The sequence below is a fragment of the Heloderma suspectum genome, chromosome 1 (assembly GCF_057233095.1).
Source record: "Heloderma suspectum isolate Gila_16-S chromosome 1, 16-S_ref, whole genome shotgun sequence".
NCBI classification, from domain to species: domain Eukaryota; kingdom Metazoa; phylum Chordata; class Lepidosauria; order Squamata; family Helodermatidae; genus Heloderma; species Heloderma suspectum.
The window spans coordinates 222644174-222656361 of record NC_139458.1 but is presented as its reverse complement, the minus strand read 5'-3'; the positions used below and the strand labels follow the sequence as shown (position 1 = coordinate 222656361).

At 40.2% G+C, this 12188-nt stretch overlaps 1 protein-coding gene across 3 annotated transcripts in view; it reads right to left on the bottom strand.

Moving 5' to 3' along the window:
* AGAP1 (ArfGAP with GTPase domain, ankyrin repeat and PH domain 1) overlaps nucleotides 1-12188 on the bottom strand; it is a 544363-nt gene that overhangs the window by 121364 nt on the left and 410811 nt on the right. The window lies entirely within an intron of this gene.

Below are 12188 nucleotides of genomic sequence, written 5' to 3'. Positions count from 1 at the left end.
ATTCTGTCTAGCATTGTTATGGTTAATTGATATTTATTTATTACATATTTAATCTTCCTTCTTTGAAGGAGTTCAGGGCAGGTGACATGTTTAGTTTTTTTTTAAGTTCTGTATACTACCCATCAGTATTGCTACACCTAGGGTAGCTAACTATCAGAAGTACATATGCCCACCACAACCACAATTTGAGGTGGGTTAGGCTGATAGTGTTCTCATTCAGACATAATAATAAACCATGGTTTAGTGCTAGGAAAATAAGTTGCAACAAACCTTTGGCTTGCACACTCCCCCCTTCTCCTCTCCTTCTTTGCTGTGGCCACAAGCAGGAGTTCACAGAAGCATTTGCTTCCTTTAGATAAATTGTAGCTTGTCATGGCGTCCAAACCAGGACCAATCTTAACTATGAGGTTAAGGTTAAGTATGGTTTCTTGAAACAAAAGAACTGCAAGCCATAGTTGACGAAGGTATGTTATTTCAACTAACCATAGTTAAGATTAACCACTAAACTGTGGTTGACTAAAACAGATGTGGAAGCTTCTCATCTCTTCCTCGCAGCCGTGGTAGAAAAAATGGGAGGGAGTGCGTGAGCCTGAGGTTTGTTGTGGCTTGTTCTCATAACGCTAGTGTTATGCCTGAACCAGGCTACTGACTTGCCCAAGGTCACAGCCAAGAAACGTTGTGGCTGAGCAGGGATTTGAACTCAGATCTTCCCAGTCTAAGTCCACACCACCACATTTGTTCTCCAGATGATCAGTTTAAAGTGAGCTCCTATCCCATTTTATTTTGATCTAAAATTTATTCAGTTTTCTCCCTACTTGAGTACATATGAATATAACATAAGAACCCCTGCTGGATCAGACCACAGGGCTACCTAGTCCAGCATATTGTTTCCCATGGTTGCCAACCAGATGGCTATGGGAAGCCATAAGAAGGACATGAAGGCAATAACTCTTTCTAGCTGTTTTTCCCAGAAACTGGCATTCAGAGGCATGCTAGAGCTGATCCTGGACATAGTATCTACTAGCCATCATATAACTAGAACTGTCCATAAATTTGTCTAATCCCCTTCTAAAGCTAACTAAATTGGTGGCCACCAACACATCCTTTGGTAGAATTCCATAGTTTAGCTATGTGCTGTGTGAAGAAGAATTTTCTTTTATCTGTCCTGAATCTCCAACTATTCAGCTTCACTGGATGATCCTGGGTTCAAGTATTATGTGAGAGGGGGAAAACTCCTCTCTATCCACTTTCTTCACACTATACATAATTTTTAAAACCTCTATCGTGTTCTCTCCTACTTGCTTTTTTTCTCTGTAAGGGACATTTGCTCAAAAGTTTGTAAATGAACTGATACTGGTTAGTCTTGAGGCAAAGTTTGGGAGGGCTCAGCAGCAAGTCCACCCCAGTCTCAAGACCAAATCCGATGGCTAAGTCTCAAGACTTACTGAAACTGGCAAAGGCCTTCATATTTATTTAATGTATTTTTATCTTGCTTTTCAAACAATTGTTGTTTCCCAAAGCGGCTGACAAAGGAGAGACTGACCCTGCCACCAGGCATGCCAACTAAAAAGGGAAGACTCACAAGGAAAGGAGAGTGGAAGGGAAAAGGTAGAGGAGGAAGATCAGTTTTTCAAGGCCAGAACAAAGCAGTGACTGGCTATGAGCAGGCAATTATATCCAGTTCAGGCTGGGCTGATCTTTCCTTGCTGGTGTTCTTGCCTGAATAGCAGTGGGTGGCTCTCGTTCCTTTGACAGATGATGGGGTCAGAGTGATCTTTCCCCTTGCTTCTGCAGCCCTTGGGCTACACGCAGTACAACCCGAGTGCTCATTCTGGCAGCTGCTTGTTCTTTGGCAGAGTCATGGGACTAGGTTGGTCTATTCCTTGCCTTGATGGTACTCCTGGGAAGCACGGAGTGCAGTGTCCCAGTTGCCCTAGGTCCCCATGCGAATGGCAGAATACAGAGTGTGAGCAACTACACCAGTTTCTTCACAGGAATAGTTTAAGTATTTACTTAAACTATTTGAAAGGTTGAAAGGTCACAGAGAAGAAGGCCAGGATCTCTTCTTGGTCATCCCAGAGTGCAGGACACGGAATAATGCGCTCAAGTTATAGGAAGCCAGATTCCGGCTGAACATCAGGAAAAACTTCCTGACTGTAAGAGCAATACGACAATGGAACCAATTACCTGGGGAGGTGGTGGGCTCTCCCACACTGGAGGCCTTCAAGACGAGGCTGGACAGCCATTTGTCAGGGATGCTCTGACTTGGATTCCTGCATTGAACAGGGGGTTGGACTCGATGGCCTTGTAGGCCCCTTCCAACCCTACTATTCTATGATTCTATGATTCTAAGTAGTCTTACATACTATCTGATGTAGTAACCTTTCTTCTGAAAGGTACAGCTTTTGTTGCCCCTGCAGAAGAGTATTGTTACTTAAAACATGTGGGCATTTGGTTCTGGAAGGTTGGCTAAGTAAGGGGTTAAGATCAGCCTGGGCAATAAAGCTGTCATTTACACTTGCTTTGAGTCTAACCTAAATAAATAATCTGGAATAAATCCCCTCATATGTAAAACATGGGAACTTCAGAACTGCATCTCCAGAACATGGGAACTGCAAATGTCTCTCTGACTGCTGATTCTAATCAAGCTAGGTAGATTCTGAATTGGCCAATCCATAGCCCTGGTGGGGAAAAATGCTCTATTCATGAAGTGCCACTACTAACAGTAAACACAGTAGGAGTCATTAACAGCCATTAAGAACAGAAACCTCAATTCAATGTTTACACATGGTAATTATTGCAATTTAGAATCCCTACACTGTTTTGGACATGGAACTCTCTAAGCATCAATGACAAGAAAGTTCAGTATCCTAGATTCCCTTTTGCACCCTTTGTTTTGGGAATGATGATCACTCTTCCCAGTTAAAGTTTTAAAACAGATTTGCTTTCCAGGAGAAGAAAACTGAGTTGGTTAGTTTTCGCTCATCCTTCTACCTGTAGTTAGCCTTTCTCCTTTTCCCTCCCACCCACTTCTCCAAGTTTCTCTTCCCTGAATGTGTGTTTGTTATCTTCCTATTGGTCTAGTCAGGACACCTAGGGAATGCACAGTCTTGTGCTTCCCCACCAAGCTTTCCAACAACAAGCGTTAGAACAAGCGAAAATCAAAAGGATCCACAAGAGCCTCACTAGCCCCTGTTTCCTATTGCAGAATCACAGAGGACAACCACTGAACCTGGAACCAAGATGTGCAGCATTCCAAACCTGCTTGTATCCTTCCTCCTCTGAAATAGATAAATATCCACACTCTAATCTCTCCCCCACTTTCATTTCCCAGTGTTTCTCTATCTTCTCTCTGTTCTACCTCTTGTGTTGCCCAGTCCTATCTGTGATGACATCTCTCAACATTTTTTAAAAGCCTTTTAAAAATCTCCTGCAGGGAACCCAAACTGGATCCAGGCAGGTGGGCAGTTAACCCTTCGGATCTGTGCATTGTCCTTGATGCCCACAGCTATTCTCTCACCAGGAGAAAAAGAGGTAACTATATAGCACCTGTCTTTCCCCCCTCCCCCCAAATGGCTAAGCCAGCTTTTGGCGGGGGCGGGGATTTCAACTGTGGAAACAATCGGAAGGGGAGAAGGTCCCCCGCCACTGCCGGAGTCCTGATCCAGTTCAGCATCCATGCAGCTATCTGTAAGTCTTAGAGGTTAGGAGATCTGATCATGGATCTTGCCTGCACTTCCTGAGCAAACAGGTGGTGGTGGAATTGTCAAGTTTTTTGACAAGTACAGAATATGGCTCTGCTGGGCTAAAGGAAGTAGTGTGTGGAGAGGATGAAACTGACAAGGATATTGACAAGAGGGAATAAGCCTCAGCCGGGCTACACAGCAGATAGGCGGACTTGCAATTGCGAGTGCTTGTGCAAGATTGCCAATAAAAAAGATCATAGAATCATAGAATAGTAGGGTTGGAAGGGGCCTACAAGACCATTGAGTCCAACCCCCTGCTCAATACAGGAATCCAAGTCAGATTTTTTTTTTAAAATTATGACACCATTTGCACAAATTTCAAGATACCAAAAAATTTCCACAAATTAGAATTTGTGCAAATGGCAGAACCCCCAGAAATGCATGAAACATTTCTAGAATCAGAAACAAAAAATCTGCTGCAGTCTGCCACCGCTTACTAGAACAGAAACTCTGCAGAATCCCATTGGGCTTAAATGGAATGGAATTTCCAGCGTCGCACGTCCCTGAGTCTGATCAAGCATGACTCTTCTTATGTTGTGATGCCTTCGTGAATGCAGAAATCAGGTCTGATAAGGTGTGGGGGGCGGGGGAGGAGAAATATGGTGCTAAAGCAACTAAAAATCTCTTGAAATAAAATTGAACTCTTTGGCTTAAATTTGCAAAGATATAAATTATGCACAGGCCCCATCCTCCTCCTGACATTTTACTAGGTATTTCTACCCTATTTCTGCAGCATGAAACCTGGGATTATTAGAGTACTGATTCTGCATGTAATGATGCATAGAAATTCCATGCAATTGCAGCACATACATATCCTTACTATATATTACTTTAGATGTGTGCATCTACTAAGATTGATTTAAATAGTGATTATGTAAATTCATTTCTTCCCTGCTGTTTATACTGTTATGACTAGCACAGGGGTGGGCAACTGTGGGAAGTCATTTTTGCTCCATGGACTGCACTGGGGGTAAAATAAAAAGTAAATGTTCTGGTTTCCTGCCAAATTTTGATGGCAAACTACTCCATAGCACTAAAAGGGTCAAATTTAGTTTCTCTAGTTTGTTTGCAAGCTGTACTGGACCTTTTCAGTGCTTTGGAGTAGCTACAGAGCATTAAAATGCACATAAGCTATATTTATCTGTTGTAGTGCTCGGTAGCCACTATGGAGTGCCATTTTATTTTTGTAAGAAATTATGTTGGGATGCGGTCGTGTGTGTGTGTCATGGATATTAGGAAATAGCTGACTTTGCTTTATTAGACACGTTGGGAAGACTAATGAAAAAATGCTAACCCACCTCTCTTAAAACAATATAAGTTATCTTATTATGAAATGCAAACGCTAAGTATTAATGATAGATTATTAAGAATTTGAAAATGTAAATAAGTAAGAAGTACTGTATTAAACTGTATAAGATACAGAGACACAAGTAGGATTAGCAATGAATTTTGGGTAACTGGCATAAAAATAATGGTCAATATGACCTGGATGGTATCCAAAGAAAAAATGCTGATTTAAAGGCCTACCACTTGGGGCAAAACATTATCTGAGTAATGAACAGGTGTGATACTATATAATTTCAGGTCAAAAGTGTACTGAAAGCTTTCGCTTATCAATTAATAAGCAAAAAATATTGTGCAAGGCATACACATCAAAAACCTTGATATATAGATATCTAGAAAAATTTATGTACTCAAATTGAATTGGCAAATTTTGAGTAAGGAATTATATTCTCAAAGGTATAATTCAAAATTGAACTTACCTAGCCTGAAAGGTGCACGTGTAAAACTTTTATGTATGTACCCATTTTTAAAGAATGTTTAATAACAATGAGATAATTAAGACTGTGAGCCCTAATTTATGGGACAGTAGATAATATTAGCAATGAAGTAATAGCTACACAAAAAGGGCATAAATATGTGCTGATTTTAGAATGCGGGAGCTTCTTTTTAGAAGCTCACCAGGCCTGTGTACCTGTCAGCTGAATAGCCTATTCAGTATTGAATGGGGAACTTGGTATGAGATCTCTTTTAGCCTTGTGATACGTTCCATGGGGTTTTCTTGGCAAGAATACTGGAGATAAAATCACCAAAATTCGCTGGATCATGGAGAAAGCAAGAGAATTCCAGAAAAACGTCTATTTCTGCTTCATTGACTACGCTAAAGCCTTTGATTGTGTGGATCACAACAAACTGTGGCAAATTCTTAAAGAGATGGGAGTACCAGACCACCTTACCTGTCTCCTGAGAAACCTGTACGAGGGTCAAGAAGCAACAGTAAGAACCGGACATGGAACAACCGATTGGTTCAAAATTGGGAAAGGAGTACGACAAGGCTGTATATTGTCGCCCTGCTTATTTAATTTATATGCAAAGTACATCATGAGAAACGCCGGGTTGGATGAATCACAAGTCGGAATTAAGATTGCTGGGAGAATTCTCAACAACCTCAGATATGCAGATGATACCACCCTAATGTTAGAAAGCGAAGAGGATCTAAAGAGCCTCTTATTGAGGGTGAAAGTGGAGAGTGCAAAAGTTGGTTTGAAACTCAACATTAAAAAAACTAAGATCATGGCATCTGGCCCCATCACTTCCTGGTATATAGAAGGGGAAGAAATGGAAGCAGTGACAGATTTTATTTTCTTGGGCTCCAAGATCACCACAGACGGAGACTGTAGTCATGAAATTAAAAGACGCTTGCTCCTTGGGAGGAAAGCTATGGCAAACCTAGACAGCATAGTAAGAAGCAGAGACATCACCTTGCCGACAAAGGTTCATATAATCAAAGCTATGGTTTTCCCAGTAGTAAAGTATAGCTGTGAGAGCTGGACTATAAGGAAGGCTGAGCGCCGAAGAATTGATGCTTTCAAACTGTGTTGCTGGAGAAGACTCTTAAGAGTCCTCTGGACTGCAAGGAGGTCAAATCAATCCATCCTAAAGGAAATCAACCCTGGGTGCTCATTGGAAGGACAGATACTGAAGCTGAAGCTCAAATACTTTGGCCACCTAATGCGAAGAGAAAACTCCCTGGAAAAGACCCTGATGCTGGGAAAGATTGAAGACAAAAGGAGAAGGGAACGGCAGAGGATGAGATGGCTAGATAGCATCACCGATGCAATGAATATGAACTTGAGCACACTCCGGGAGAGAGCAGAGGACAGGAAGGCCTGGCGTGCTATGGTCCATGGGGTCATGAAGAGTCGGACACGACTTAACGACTGAACAACAACATGAGATCTCTCCTTTTTAAGATATTAAGACTAGAAGTCTAAGAACAATAAATAGTTAAGAAATTCAGATCTCAGAATCTTTAGCAATGCTGTTGTACAAGAAGAATTTTTTAATGTCATTATATGCAAATTATATTTTGATGTGATATTATAAGCATATTTCTAATAAAAATAAAAAATAAATCAAAAAAGATTTTCCTGTACTCATTCTTGTTAGTACAAAATCTAGATTGCAACCCATGAAACAATCTTAGGTGTTCACTTTGTTTAGAAGTATTTTATCTGCTATAGGTGGTAAATGACGAGCTAAATGCTCCCAAAGTACTGAACTATAGACAGATAGCTCAAACCAAGTCCCTAATCCTCCACAGGGAGGAGTGGGCACCACAGTAGGGGAAGCCGGGCTGCATCTCGCCCACATTTTACCTACTCCTGAACTAGCATAAAATATAACATTATAGTTATAGCAGTTTGCTCATTCAAAAGTTATAGAAGAAAAAGTAGGGACATTCTAGCCTTAATCTGAAGATCTTGTATAAAACTCATCTGGTATAATTGGATCTGCACAATTATTAAATAAGTGCTATATAAATGCAGAAAGATAAATACATACATACTATCTAGCTTGGAATGAAAAGGAGAAGCCCCTGCTATGACTTAGAAGAACTTACCTGAGTAGCCCTTTCCCATTAAATGTTTATTTACCACCATGAGAATCTGCAATCTGTCCTCAATCAATAAAATAGTAATTAACTAGAAAACGAACAGCTATACGATGTATTAATGTGCCGTGACTTCCTTTTATCCAATAATGTGGCATTTTTAATTCCATAATGATAGTGTGGGTGCATACACATGCCAGCCTGAATGCCACACTTGCTCTTCCCACCATCTTTTTTTAAAGAAATGTTGAGTGTTACTAAGAAGGCCGAATGACAGTCTTGCCCATGGATTTAAACTAACACAAACATTTATTCTTAGGAAAGATTCAGGAAGCCTCTGTAAGAGTAAAGCAGAAGAGGGGCTAAATTTTCCAGCTGAAAACTTTTCTTGTTCCAAAGAATTTACATATAAATAGGCAAAGTCTGGTCATAGCAGGCTGCTGCCAAAGGAGAAAATCTCCAGTACATGAAGTCCCTTTCCCAATGTGCTCCATTGTCTATAATTTTTCATGTTTCAATCACATATTAAGGGGCTTATATCAGTATAAAGGAGGAGATCTGCAGACTTGTTTTCTGCTAGTCTATTGATGAAATGGTCAATTTTAATGTGTAAAGCATCATTCCTTTTCTCTTTTTAAACAAATGAACTTTTACTGGCCAATATATGTTTATGACTTCTGCAGCACCACAGTCATTATCTGCAGTGATATGCTCTCTTGACTAACACAAAGTGTTCCCATCAGAAAATTCCCCAAAGCCAAAGGCAGCCTCCAAAATGTTAAATTGTGAGAGTGACATACCTATTTAATAGCCATTTTTTGTGGGGTAACTGAAGTGGTCTTTGCTCAGAAGCTCATGTGGTAATTAGTAGAATGTATTTATTTTGCCCTGATGTTTCCGAGCCAGAACAACTGCAAACTAATGGACGATCTCTATAATTTTTAATGTGATTTGGGGTTGCTATTTATATATCTGAAATATCAAACCAAAATAAAGGTATTTTTCAAGACTTGTAAAACCTAATTGCTGTTTTATAACTAGTTCAATATTAGTTCCATACCTATGAAAAAGACAATAAACAAAAGTTTATATACTACAAGTTCAATTTCTAAACAACAGCACATAAACAAGGGCACATTCCTATGCATGTTTAGACAAAAAAAATTCCTACAACTCCCAGCATTCTTCAGCCAGTCATGCATAGGATTGTGCCTTAAATTAATTAATTCTGGAGGCTGAATTATTTATTTATTTATTTATTTATTGCATTTATACCCCGCCTTTCTCCCTCTCGCAAGGAACTCAAGGCGGCTTACATTATCCTCCTCCTCACCGTTGTATCCTCACAACAACAACCCTGTGAGGTAGGTTGGGCTGAGAGTCTGTGACTGGCCCAAAGTCACTCAGTGAGCTTCCATGGCCAAGTGGGGACTAGAACCCGGATCTCCCGGTTCCCAGTCCGTCACTTACTAACCTTCCAATTAAAAAAAAAAAGTGGGTTCTGACAACCAATCTAGACATGCAGAATACATGAATGGCAGTAAAGTACAGACACAATGAGTGAAGAAGAATTTAGCATAGTTTTTTTTTTTTTTTTACAGTCTTGAGCATGACATTTAGAGAAAGGTAAGACACACAGGAAATCTGCAGCTAGAGGTCTTGCTAGATACCGATGAGTCTCTTTGGCTTCCCTGGCTCATAGTCATTCTACCTGCCTGTACTTCTCCAGCCACCTCAGCTGTCCTCTGTCTCTGCTCCACTGCAGTGTATTTTTACAGCATATAGACACATCTCGTTATATGCTAGGATTATGTAGGATTCTGTGCTCTCAGTTCTCAAAACCACTAGATGAAATGGTAAACCTTCGTTATACCAGTTCAGACTGTAGGGTCCTATATAACTAAATACTCCTCCAAATAAAACAAATTCCCTGCTCATTATAAACTAGCATATCAGGGAAAAGGTTAAGCCGGTGTGGTGTAATGGTTAGAGTGCTGGACTGGGACTGTTAAGACCTGGCTTGGCCATGAAGTTCACTGGCGACTTTGGGCCAGTCAGTGACTCTCAGCCTAACCTACCTCACAGAGTTGTTGTGAGGACAAAATAAATAGGATGATCATATACATCACCTCACACTCCTTGGAGGAAAAGGCAGGATATAAATGTAGCAAATAAATAAATAAATAAATAAATATTAAGCTAAAACCCTTTGCTAGAGATGTGAAGGCCCAGAAAAAAATGGGAAAACCTGAACAATTTTGGATTATGAAATATTTTCTTTTAAAATGATAGATAAAAAAAGACAGGGTGTTCATATATTGATACCCAGCCTTTACTACCCCAAAATGATTTCTAAAAACTATGTAATAAAAAGACCTTTATAAGAAGACTAGCGATGCAAAATCTCTGGAAATGTTGAAGCCATGTTGGGTGTATGTGTATGTTTTTAATCTCTCTTTAAGATGCGCAGCATAGTTATTTCTTCCGTTCCTTATTAAAATTATTAATAAGGAATGGAACTTTACTGATAGACAGTATGCTCCAGCTCTTGTGTAATTTCCCAACATAGGTCTGGTTACTATTGTTTCCGGACTGGGGCAGGTCAGCGGAGCTTCCTTCTGCAAGTGTTTCTGCTTGCTTTTTAAACTGCTAGCTCCCTGTTGTGCTGGCGGTGGTCTCACTGGTGCATGAGCAGACTTGCTTCCCTATACTTATGTCTTATACCTAAACCTCGGGTTTGTGTTCCTAAGACTATCCCCAAGTCCTGCCTACCCTCGATGTAGGCCCTATTGTTAGCGCTAAGCCTCCAGGTTGGCTAGCAACCATTTCTGCTCCTCTCCATTTCCTGCCCGTAGCATACAGAATTACTTAATCTGCAGTATGTTCTCACTGAATGCTACACCTGCAAAACTGCTCTTCTCTCTCTGTATATTTTTAATCATAGCTGCCAAGATTGCATCATTATTTATTGAAAGCATCACATCGCCAGCCTTGACCTTAACTATTTTAAGCAAATAAGTTACCTTAAAATGGCGGCAAACTGCTCATGCTGCCAGCACAAGAAAATATGCTATTCAAATGGGGTGTCAATGTGGCCACAACAATGAAAGTTAGTTATACACATGAATATTGATATGTACATCTATATCCACTGCTAGTTATATAGTGGAACTCATTATTTACTTAGGCAATTTATAGTTTTCTTATTTCATATTGAATTTATGAATTGTTGCCTTTAATGTTTGTACATTTTTGTATCTCAAGAAGAATATTATAGTCTTCTAATAATTACAGTGCGGTACTGGCAAGATTGATATATGTCCCAAATAGTCTTGCTTACGTTATGCATCACCTGCTGCACAGGGAACTGTCTGTAATAAATAGAGCTGCTATTAGGATGATTGTCATTGTCAGCTTTGACAACATACTTCTCACTTGTTTAGGGGATTGGTGCCAGAAACAAGGTAGGCTTCAGTAGCACATATTTTTGGATTGGTGTCAAGGGCTGTGATCCTATGATATTCAAATATATATGCATGCTTGTAGCAGGGGCGTTTGTCTTTTCCAAAACTGTTACACACCCCAATATTAGAAGGAAAAGTTGCTCTTTAAATGTCCTGAGATTAAACCAAACTTGCTTAAGATGCAGTATAAGTATGCATCCATAAAACCTCCTACCCAATAACTGAGGCTAAGATGATAAGCACTCTGCTCCCCACACTTCAGTTGCCTCAACCTTTCTGAACTTAAAAATTTTCTCGGGGCTTGTTGACTGTTCTTTTTCATAACAGATCCACAGCACTGCACAAAGCTACTACGAAATGGATTAAAGAATTGCGTATCATTTCTTTCATTTAAGCCAGGAAACATTTTGCTGACTTCAAACCAGCAAAAAATCCAAAAATGCCCCAAATTTCTATAAACAGTGAAATGAGCTGTGAACCTTTGCATGAGATGAGAAGGGATGAGCCTAGAGATTACCAGAACGGTAACAACAGTGGCCAAGCTATCTCAGTCCAGGAGGGCTCACAGCTGGTATACGAGCTGTAAATGGTAGAAGGTACTTTGTGCTGAATACACCTGGGCTTCCAAAGTTAGGGCTGAATCTAACAGAAATTTGATACTTTAGGAGGAATCTAGAATAAACTAGAAGAGTCTAAAAGAGTTTGACCTCCCAGGGTCTGATGAACCCCTAACAGTACCACCTGTCTTGTCAGGATTCAGCTTCAGTTTATTGGCCCTTATTTAGTCCATTACTGATTCAAGTCACTGTTTCTGCAATTCCACTACTTCACTTGAATCAGATGAAAAGGAGAAATAGAGTGGTGTATCATCAGCATACTGACAACATCTTACTCCAGATCCCTGGATGACCTCGCATAGATTTTAAGCAGCATGGAACACCCTGTTATGGTGCAGGGCAATAGTTTCCATGCACCTTCTTTTGAAAATGGCTACCGAGGCAGGAGCAGAACCATTAAACACAGTGCTCCCAATGCCCATCCTGGGAAGCTGGTCAAAACGGATGACATGGTCAATGGTATAAA